Raw genomic sequence first — 12,180 nt, forward strand, 5'->3', positions numbered from 1 at the left:
ACAAAAATACACGGCATACACCTCTGTAAAGATGGCATGGCATACAACAAAACACATGTAGAGCTCATGCCCATAAGATGCACAGATTAAATGCAACAAAAATAACAAATCTCCAAGTTCTGATAAGTAACAGCAGATAACAGCAACTAGCACTCTTGCACCGGAGATTTGGGTATCAATATGGACTCTAATGAACATGGTGCAATTGAACAAAATCAAACGGAGCTATATGTAGAGAGTTATGATGCGTAGAACAGGTGCACATATTGTGAAAATCAAAGACTTAGAAATATTTCGGGGGATCTCGGGGTCAACCTTCGGGTTTGACCAGATCGGGATCTGGCTGAGGGAGCTCCCCGGAGCGGCCGGAGGTTTGAGGTCGCCGGCGTCCGGCGTGGAGGAGAGAGACGGCGGGGCGGCGAGGTGGAGGAAGGAGGCGGCGACGGAGGGCGATGGCGGCGACGGGCGGCGCCGGCGGGCACCGTGGCGGCGGCTGGTGACGAGGGCCAGCGGAGCTCGGCGAGGCGACGGCAGCAGGGCACGGCGAGGCGACGGCGAAGCGGCGGCGGCGGCGCGGGAGAGGAAGGCGGCGGTGCGCGGAGGCGGAGCGGCGGGGTGGCGCGCGCGGCGTACGGGCCGGGAGGGCCCGCGACGGGCCTGGCGGGCCGGCGCGGTGGAGGCGGCCGGCGCTGACGTGGCGGCCTTCGGTTCGCCCGGCGCGGCGGCGGGGAGGTGTCCGGCGGCGGAGAGGGAGCGGGGCTAGGGTTGGACTGCGAATGTTTTCGGGAGGGGATGCAAATATATAGCTAGAGGGAGCTAGGAGAGTCCAAATGAGGTGCGGTTTTCGCCCACACGATCGTGATCGAGTGACCTAGAGCATGGAAGAGAGTTAGGTGGGTTTTGGGCTGTTTAGAGAGGGGGTTTTTCTGCAACACACAGAAGGCATCTGCGGTTACCCGGTTAACCGTTGGAGTACCAAACGACCTCCAAATGGAATGAAACTTGACCGGTGGTCTACCGGTGGTATACCAAGGCCACTTGACAAGCCTCGGTCCATTCCGAGAACGTTAGACACCCGCTCACGAAAGAAAACCAGAGGGGTGCGCCGGAGGAGGTGGGAGCGCCGGATTGCAAAACGGACAACGGGGAAAATGCTCGGATGCCTGAGACAAACACGTATGCAAATGCAAAGCACATGATGACGTGATATGAGATGCATGACATGAACAAAAATACAAAACGAAAAACAAAACTCGACCACGAAGGGAATATCATAACACATAGCCGAAAATAGCAAGAGTTGGAGTTACAATTATGGAAAGTTACATCCAGGGTGTTACACATAATCACACTTGTTCCAACGTCTTGGTCCATTAAGGAGGTGATGGCACGTCGAACTAGGCAACCAGACTATATAGCTGTAACACTTTCACTTAGCCATAGGGGTTTGACGGTGGGGCTACTATGTAGCCCCTAGTAATTTTGCGTGCATCCGAATACGGGCGCATATGTACATGGCCGGGAAACGGCCCTTCGTTAATGCGAAGGAATCCTAAAGATGCCGGTAAGTCTTCGAGTGGTTGAATAGTCTCGCGCTGTATCATGACAGTCAATTTTCGGCTTTCTCTACTGAGGTGCTCATCCGGAATAACCAGGGCACAATACAGTAGTTCTCCTTTGGCCGCCTAAGCCGATAAGAACGGAACATAAGGCGGCAAACCCAGGAGCCGGGCAAACCCAACATTTTACCAAAGACATGATTCGGAGCTGATGCATATAAGGCCAAACTCGTGACGCCGAACACTCCCGAAGGTATTCGGACTTTATAACAGAAGATGGGCTCAAGAATGCCCCTTCATTAGAAACCTTGTATTTCCAGGTACGTGCATTAGTCTGTCGTGGCGAAATGCCAAAAACGGCAGTATCCTCTGTGGGTATAGAACCCATGGGATGTTTAAACAACAAGAGGCAATAGAAAAGGTTTACACAGGGGCTTAATCTAAAGAGAAACCTTTTGAGCGGGGCCCTGCTGCACGTCTGCGCCTTTGTCTCCGTCGTGCCGCATCCTGGAAGGGTATCGCATGGATGTTGTCTGTAAGAGATAAAACTCGTGTAAGAAAGTACAACGTAAGTATGCGATATATAGTAAAAGTATGAGACGTTGGCCTGCCAATAAGGTTGGGCCAAGTGTGGGGCTATATCAGATTTTTATAGCCCCTGGTGTCCTTTATGGGATTACATATACGGTGCCCTGGTTTAGTTTTATCCGGGCTGCCAGACTCGTCTAACCGTGTCTGTGGTCTTAAAGACCAGTCATGTTTTCTGATATTGGAGGCCGCTTATAGTCCGGCCGCTAGGGCCGCCACTTGTTCCTCTGCACATGAAGAGCGTTGTGTGCTTCCGTTAACGGTGATAACGCCACGTGGACCGGGCATTTTGAGTGTAAGGTAGCCATAGTGCGGTAATGCATTGAAGCGGGCGAAGGCCGTTCTTCCAAGCAATGCATGATAGCCGCTTTGGAAGGGTGCAATGGTGAAGAGTAGTTCTTCACTTCTGGAGTTGCCTGGGGAGCCAAATGTTACCTCCAGTACGAGGAGCCCCTGCCGTAGGCTTGAACACCTGGTATCACCCCTTCAAAGGTGGTGTTGCTTTGGCTAATTCTGGATGGGTTTATCCCCATCCTGCGGACAGTGTCCTCGTATATTAAATTGAGACTGCTGCCGCCGTCCATGAGGACATGGGTTAGATGGTATCCGTTGATTATTGGGTTAAGCACCAAGGCCTCTGATCCTCCGCGCCGAATACTAGTTCGGCCGTCCGTGTGATCGAAGGTGATCGGATGGGACGTCAAGTAGTTAGGTGTGGGTACGATGGGCTCTATATCATGCGCGTCCCTGAGCGCGCGTTCGTGCCTTCTCGTGGACGTGTGAGTCGCGTGGATCATGTTTACTATTTTAACCTCTGGCGGGAATTTTTTCTGTCCCCCAGTGTTCGGCTGACGTGGTTCATCCTCGTCTTCACTTGGTGTTTCCCATCCCTTGTGTTCGGCGTTTAATTTGCCAGCCTGCTTAAAGACCCAGCACTCTCTGTGCGTGTGGTTCGCAGGTTTGTCAGGGGTGCCATGAATTTGGCACAGTCTGTCTAGGACTCTGTTCGGACCGGATGGTCCCTCTTTACTGCCTTTAAATGGCTTCTTTTGCTGATCGGGTCGAGAGCCTCTGAATCCGGCATTGACCGTTGTATTGTCCGGGCTCTCGTCCTTGCTTTGGCGTTTGTTTTTGTTACGCCGTGGTTTCCCGTTGCCATCCCTTATTTCGGATGTGCTTGGGTCGCTGGTGCCTTTACGGGCCAGCCAGCTATCTTCTCCCGCACAAAAGCGGGTCATCAGGCTTGTTAAGGCTGCCATTGTCCTTGGCTTTTCTTGGCCGAGGTGTCTGGCGAGCCACTCGTCTCGGATGCTGTGTTTGAATGCCGCTAAGGCTTCAGCGTCCGGACAATCGACAATTTGATTCTTCTTGGTGAGGAATCTGTTCCAAAGCTGGCAGGCGGACTCTCCGGGCTTTTGGATTATGTGACTTAAATCGTCTGCATCCGGAGGCCGGACATAAGTCCCTTGAAACTTGGCCCTGAAAGCGTCCTCGAGTTCCTCCCAACTCCCGATTGAATTTTCGGGGAGACTCTTCAACCAGTGTCGAGCTGGTCCCTTCAGCTTGAGGGGAAGGTATTTAATGGCGTAGAGGTCATCCCCGCGAGCCATGTGAATATGCAGGATAAAATTCTCGATCCAGACCCCTGGGTCTGTCGTTCCGTCGTATGCCTCTATATTCACAGGTTTAAAACCCTATGGAAATTCATGGTCCAGTACTTCTTCGGTGAAGCACATGGGGTGAGCAGCCCCTCTGTATCTGGGCGTGTTGTGGCGTGCCGTCGGCTGTTGTTGTGTCCGGTGCTTATTCCGAACTGGTATTTGGTTGGTATGATCGTTTTGGTGACCATAGTCGCTCGCCGGGGTGTGTCCCTTATGTTCGTATATGGACCTGGCCGCGCCAGATTTCTTATCAAGGTGCTCGCGCAAATCGTGCGGTTGTGAAGCGGTACGTCTGGCTTCCTGGTCGTGTTATTCTTGGGTGGAACGGCCTCGTCGTCGAATTCTGGCAGTAACTTGCGTTTTGGATAGCTCTTTGTATGGCGATCGTCGCCGTACCCTTCTTCAGTGTCTAGCACTTTATTCCATCTGCGATTGAGTGTTTCCTGTGCGGCTTTGCGCCGTTGCTTCTGCTTCTTTAGACTTCTCGCTGTGGCCATAAGCTTTCTGTGGAGGTTATCTTGTTCCACGCGTTCTTCCGGAATGATGAATGCATCATCGTCCGGACTGTGTTCTTGTCCTAGGGCGGTTTGATGAACTTGTCCCGCGTGGTCATTGTGATCGGGCGTCTGCTCCGGACTCGGTTCGGCGTGACCTGGCTCGTCCTGCTCCATCGCTGGGTCCATGTGGTCGTTGTTACCTTCGGAGTTTACTGGTATGTCAATCTTTCTTGCGCTCTTGTCGCTATTTTTACTGTTGCTGGACTTTGAGCGGCGTCTGCGCCGTTGTTTTGGCTTTTGCCCGGGGGTTTTATCCTCCGGATTGTCACCGTCGTCCTCCCTGGGCGTATCCACCATGTATATATCATGTGACGAGGCAGCAGTCCAGTGCCCCAGAGATTCTGTATCTTCTCCTGCATCGTCGTCCATACCGTCGATGCCTTCGGAGTCGAAGTCAAGCACGTCGGTTAAATCATCAACCGTGGCAATGAAGTGGGTGGTGGGTGGGCAGCGAATTCCTTCGTCGTCTGCTTCCCACTCGAGCCGGACATAGTTTGGCCGAGAGCCTCCTGACAAAGAGAGAGACTTTAATGAGTTCAACATGTCGCCAAAGGGCGAGTGCTGGGAGATATCCGCAGCGGTAAACTCCGTCACCGGAGCCCAACCTGTCTCGGCTGGCTCGAGAGTGCGCGAACTGGAACCAACATTCGGATACAAGTCCGGGGGTCTGGAGTCACAGGCTTCCACAGAGGTGAGACCTGTGTTCGGCTCCACCGCCGATGAGCGTGCGGCCTGCAGGGCGGGGTCCATCCACCCGTCCTCGGGCCATGCAGCCTGCTCCGGATTTAGGTCCGGGTCTACTGCAGGGGTAATATCCTGAGCATGGTCCGACGGCAGGTCTAGGCCGTGCTCATCGTGACTGCCCGGCACTCCAGGCACAGGCCCGATTTCGTCGAGGATCAAGTCTCCACGGATATCGGCCGTATAGTTCAGGTTTCCGAACCTGACCTGGGGGCCAGGGGCGTAACTGTCAATCTACTCCAGATGGTCAAGCGAATTGGCCCGCAGTGCGAAGCCGCCGAATGCGAAGATCTGTCCGGGGAGAAAAGTCTCACCCTGGACCATGTTGTTGATGATTGAAGGCGCCATCAAGCCTCGCAGCGACGACACAGAGGAACTCTCAATGAAAGCACCAATATCGGTGTTAAAACCGGCGGATCTCGGGTAGGGGGTCCCGATCTGTGCGTCTTTGGCTGATGGTAACAGGAAGCAAGGGACACAATGTTTACCCAGGTTCGGGCCCTCTCGGTGGAGGTAAAACCCTACTTCCTGCTTGATTAATATTGACGATATGAGTAGTACAAGAGTAGATCTACCACGAGATCGTAGAGGCTAAACCCTAGGAGCTAGCCTATGATGATTATGATTGTAATTGTGATCGGCCTTCTAAGGACCAACCTCTCCGGTTTATATAGACACCGGAGAGGGCTAGGGTTTACATGGAGTCGGTTACAAGGAAGGAAACACAATATCCGGATCGCCAAGCTTGTCTTCCAGGCAAAGGAGAGTCCCATCCGGACACGGGACGGAGTCTTGAGTCTTGTATCTTCACGCTTCAATAATCCGGACGATGTATATAGTCCGGCTGTCCGGATACCCCCTAATCCAGGACTCCCTCAGCCCCCTCCACCATAATCCACCTCGGTCATATCGTACCGGTGCTTAGGTGAAGCCCTGCGTCGGTAGCATCATCATCACCGTCATCACGTTGTCGTGCTGATGGAACTCTCCCTTGAAGCTCTACTGGATCATGAGTTCGAGCGACGTCATCGAGCTGTACGTGTGCTGAACTCAGAGGTGTCGTGCGTTCGGTACTTGGATCGGTCGGATCATGAAGACGTACGACTACATCAACCGCGTTGTCATAACGCTTCCGCTTTCGGTCTACGAGGGTACGTGGACAACACTCTCCCCTCTCGTTGCTATGTCTCACCATGATCTTGCGTGGGCGTAGGAATTTTTTTGAAATTACTACGTTCCCCAACAACCAAGTTGTTGCAGTTTTGAGCTCAGTCGAGAATACCATGCCCTTGGGGCTTGCTTAAGCCCGTAAAGGGCCTTGTCCAGCTTGAATACATGAAAGGGTGAGTTCTTTCCTCATATCCTGGTGGCTGCCTCATATAGACCTTTTCTTCCAGAACACCATGAAAAAACATGTTCTGCACATCTAGGTGTCTCAAACTCCACCCCCTCGATAGAGCAATAGAAAGAACAAGCCTGATAGTAGCAGCTTTAACAACTGGACTAAAGGTGTCCTCATAATCTATACCGTACCGTTGTTAATTTAAAACCTTTGGCTACTAATCTAGCTTTGTATCTATCTATACTACCATCAGATTTTTTTTATTCTATAGACCCACTTACAATCTATAATATTTTTACCACTTCTTGGAGGAACAAGATGCCATGTCTTGTTTCTTTGAAGTGCTAGAAATTCCTCATCCATTGCTTTTCTCCATCTTGAGTCATCCAATGCTTCTTGGACACTTTGTGGCTCACCTGTTGAACAAAACGAACCATATTTTATTTTATAAATTTTTTCATACCGAACAGTATCATCTGAGGGAATCAGTGGTTTCATGATTCCTGACTGAAGTCGTGTACATCCTTGCACAGGAGTCTGCACAATCTAGGAATCAGCCTCCTCCACAGAAGATCCGGGCGTTGGCACGTCAGACACATGCGCCGAATCCTCAGAACCAGCAGCCGAATGCCCACTGTTGGACAGCGACTACACGAGCCCAGGTGAGCCCACTGGACCGGGCGCAGACCCAGACTGGATCGGCTGCTCCGCGCGCGCGAGTGGCGATGCAGTACCGAGCGACGTGGCAGCCTGGTGTTGGTTGCCGCCGCTTGAGGGCGTGCGCACCCGCCCAGACGGGATCCGCTGCGGACTGGGGCTAGGCGACTGCGCGGGACTCGATGACGACGTGGCGTTGTGACGTTGGCGGGTGCCACTGCGCGTTACCTCCTCTGCGCATGCATCAGCACCGGATTGGGCGCCGATTTCTTCATGGGATCGCACGCTCGTATCTCCTCCGGATCGCGCGCCTGGATCAGCACCGGATCTCGTGCTGCTATCCTGTCGCCTGACATGCGATATGGACTCATTTTCTTCCATATATTCATGATTTGCCATTAATTCTGGATCATTTTGTTCCAAATTTTGACCTGTATAATCGTCCACAAATCCTGCATCATCTGGAGAGGGTGTGTGAGCAGTACAAATATCAGTCACATTACTTTGGTCATTGCCATTATTGCCCCCGTGATCAAGGGAAGTGGATGGGTGGAGATGTTCAGGAAGGAGCAAGATTTCCTTCCAGAGCAGGGTGCCTGCATTTGGATGGAGAGACGCAAATGGAAACACATTCTCATCGAATACGACATCTCGGGAGATGTATATGCGACCAGTAGATATATCAAGACATTTGACCCCCTTATGACGCGGACTGTAGCCTAAGAAGACACATTGTTTGGAGCGAAAAGAAAGTTTACGAGAATTATATGGGCGAAGATTTGGCCAACATGCGCATCCAAACACACGGAGAGAGTTGTAGGTAGTTTTTTTGTGAAAAAGACGTTCATAGGGGGTTTCAAAATTGATAACACTACTGGGAAGTAAATTGATGAGGTATGTGGCAGCAAGAAAAGCCTCATCCCAATATTTTAATGGCATAGAGGAGTTTGCAAGAAGAGCAAGTCCAACTTCAATGATGTGGCGGTGTTTTCTCTCAGCCGATCCATTCTGCTGATGAGCATGGGGGCAGGAAACATGATGTGCAATGCCAATATTTTGGAAAAATGAGTTTAGTTTCTCATATTCCCCACCCCAATCAGATTGGATGGCAAGGATTTTGGCATTACATTGGCGTTCAACACGTGCTTGGAAATTTTGAAAAACCTCAAAGACATCAGATTTTTTTCTCAATAAGATAAATCCATGAGAATTTGGTGTAATCCTCAATGAAACTTACATAATATTTATATCTACCAATAGAAAGAGGGGCATCTCCCCATACATCAGAAAAGATCAACTCAAGAGGTTTGGTAGATACACTAGTAGACACTGGATAGGGTAATTGGTGACTTTTTGCTGGTTGGCATGAGTCACATACCGATTCAACATCTAACTCCCCATGACAAGGAAGTTCATTATTCCTAAGCACACGTTAAACTATTGAAAACGAAGGGTGACCAAGCCGACCGTGCCAACGCGATGCAGATATCTTGATGACACCATAAGCTTGTTTATTTGACGTCCTAGATGGAATCAATGGATAGAGACCTCCTCTATACCTGCCTCGATGCAGCACCCTCCCCGTGACCTGATCCTTAATAAAAAAGAAATAAGGTCAAAATTCAATGTAAACATGATTGTCAAGGGTAAGACGATGAACAGAAAGGAGATTTTGTGAGGCAGTAGGAATATGTAGAATTTTGTTTAGATGGAGATCTTGATTTTGGGTTCTGATAATGGAATTTCCAACATGACTAATATTCATACCTGTACCATCAGCAGTGTGGACTTGATTGCCTCCGTGGTACTTGTCACGGGTGGTTAACTTCTCGAGTTCACCTTTGATGTGATTAGTACCACCACTGTCGGTGGCCAATCTTCTGGAAGATAGTCATCCGTGAACCGGTAGCAGCACTCCATCGCAAGGTGGCCTGGCTTGCTGCATATTTAGCAGTGGGGGCGATTGTCGTTGCGGAAACCCCCACCAGTCGGTCCTCTTCGTCCTCCTGGTCTAGGGCGCCCCTTGTTGTTGTTGTAGCTAGGGAAGGCACCACCAGGGCCGCGGCCATGTCCATCGCGCCCGCCACCGCGGCCATGGGACATGCCACGACCACGCTGCTGACCACACCCACGAGCAGCGGCGTTGGCTGAAGATCTGAAGCCGCCTTTGCCAGAGGCTTAAAGAAGCTCGATGCGCTGATCAAAGTTCGCCATCAGGGAATACAGTACATCTAGTGTAAGCGGTTCAGTACGAGCATCAAGGCAGAAACCAGGGGTTGTATTCCAGGTCGAGGCCGGCCAGGATGCAGGAGATCAGTTCATCTTTGCCAAGTGGTATGCCGGCAGCCGCCAGCTCATCAGTGAACGACCGCATCTTGGCGAAGTAGACCGCGACTGACTGGGTTCCCTTCTCGGCGTTGGAGAGGGAGATCCGGAGGTTGTTGATGCGGGAGCGGGAGTGCGATGAAAACATGTTCGTCAGAGCGGTCCATGCCGTGTGCGCCGTCTCCACGGTGACCATCTGCGTCAGCACCTCCCAAGAGATCGAAGTCAGGAGGTAGGCGAGCACTTGCTGGTCCTGGGTGACCCAGGCCGCGTGCGCCGGGTTTGGCATGCTCGTAGGCTTGCCATCTTTGTCGGCGTCGGTGGTGGTTTTCTTAGGCTCGGCAATGGATCCATCTAGGTATCCAAAAAGGGAGGCTCCACGTATCTGGGGAAGGAGTGTTGGGGAACGTAGTAATTACAAAAAAAATTCCTACGCACATGCAAGATCATGGTGATGCATAGCAACGAGAGGGGAGGGTGTTGTCCACGTACCCTCGTAGACCGTAAACTCATAATCGACCGATCCTAGTACCAAAAGTATGGCACCTCCGCGATCTGCACACGTTCGGCTCGGTGACATCCCACGAACTCACGATCCAGCAGAGTGTCGAGGGAGAGCTTCGTCAGCACGACGGTGTGATGACAGTGATGATGAAGCTACCGGCGCAGGGCTTCACCTAAGCACTGCAACGATATGACCGAGGTGGATTATGGTGGAGGGGGCCACCGCACACGGCTAAGAGATCAATGATCAGCTTGTGTGTCTATGGGGTGCCCCCTTCCCCCGTATATAAAGGAGTGGAGGAGGGGGAGAGGGCCGGCCTCCTAGGCGCGCCCAAGGGGGGAGTCCTACTCCCCGGTGGGAGTAGGATTCCCCATTCCCTAGTTTGAGTAGGAAAGGGAAGGAAAGGGGAGAAGAAGAGAAGGAAAGGGGGCCAGCCCCCCTCCCAATTCGGATTGGGCTTGGGGGGCGCCCCCACCTTGGCCGCCTCCTCCTCCTTTCCACTATGACCCATTAAGGCCCATTGACTCCCCGGGGGGTTCTGGTAACCTCCCGGTACTCCGATAAATGCCCGAACTCACCCGGAACCATTCCGATGTCCAAACATAGCCATCCAATATATCGATCTTTATGTCTCGATCGAGACTCCTCGTCATGTCTGTGATCATATCAGGGACTCCGAACTACCTTCGGTACATCAAAACACATAAACTCATAATACCGATCGTCACCAAATGTTAAGCGTGCGGACCCTACGGGTTTGAGAACTATGTAGACATGACCGAGACAAGTCTCTGGTCAATAACCAATAGCGGAACCTGGATGCTCATATTGGCTCCCACATATTCTATGAAGATCTTTATCGGTCAAACCGCATAACAACATACGTTGTTCCCTTTGTCATGGTATGTTACTTGCCCGAGATTCGACCGTCGGTATCTCAATACCTAGTTCAATCTCGTTACCGGCAAGTCTCTTTACTCGTTCCATCATCCCGCAACTAACTCATTAGTCACATTGCTTGCAAGGCTTACAGTGATGTGCATTACCGAGAGGGCCCAGAGATACCTCTCACACAATCGGATTGACAAATCCTAATCTCGATCTATGCCAACTCAACAAGTACCATCGGGGGACACCTGTAGAGCACCTTTATAATCACCCAGTTACGTTGTGATGTTTGGTAGCACACAAAGTGTTCCTCCGGTATTCAAGAGTTGCATAATCTCATAGTCGTAGGAACATGTATAAGTCATGAAGAAAGCAATAGCAATATACTGAATGATCAAGTGCTAAGCTAACGGAATGGGTCAAGTCAATCACATCAATCTCTAATGATGTGATCCCGTTAATCAATTGACAACTCATGTCTATGGCTAGGAAACTTAACCATCTTTGATTCTACGAGCTAGTCAAGTAGAGGCATACTAGTGACACTCTGTTTATCTATGTATTCACACATGTACTAAGTTTCCGGTTAATACAATTCTAGCATGAATAATAAATATTTATCATGATATAAGGAAATATAAATAACAACTTTATTATTGCCTCTAGGGCATATTTCCTTCAGTCTCCCACTTGCACTAGAGTCAATAATCTAGATTACATAGTAATGATTCTAACACCCATGGAGTCTTGGTGTTGATCATGTTTTGCTCGTGGAGAGGCTTAGTCAACGAGTCTGCAACATTCAGATCCGTATGTATTTTGCAAATCTCTATGTCTCCCTCATTGACTCGATCGTGTATGGAATTGAAGCGTCTCTTGATGTGCTTGGTTCTTTTGTGAAATCTGGATTCCTTTGCCAAGGCAATTGCACCAGTATTGTCACAAAAGATTTTCATTGGACCCGATGCACTAGGTATGACACCTAGATCGAATATGAACTCCTTCATCCAGACTCCTTCATTTGCTGCTTCCGAAGCAGCTATGTACTCCGCTTCACACGTAGATCCCGCCATGACGCTTTGCTTAGAACTGCACCAACTGACAGCTCCACCATTCAATATAAACACCTATCCGGTTTGTGACTTAGAGTCATCCGGATCAGTGTCAAAGCTTGCATCAACGTAACCATTTACGACGAGCTCTTTGTCACCTCCATAAACGAGAAACATATCCTTAGTCCTTTTCAGGTATTTCAGGATGTTCTTGACCGCTGTCCAGTGATCCACTCCTGGATTACTTTGGTACCTCCCTGCTAAACTGATAGCAAGGCACACATCAGGTCTAGTACACACCATTG

This window comes from Aegilops tauschii, chromosome 2, assembly GCF_002575655.3.
Source record: "Aegilops tauschii subsp. strangulata cultivar AL8/78 chromosome 2, Aet v6.0, whole genome shotgun sequence".
Lineage (NCBI taxonomy): Eukaryota > Viridiplantae > Streptophyta > Magnoliopsida > Poales > Poaceae > Aegilops > Aegilops tauschii.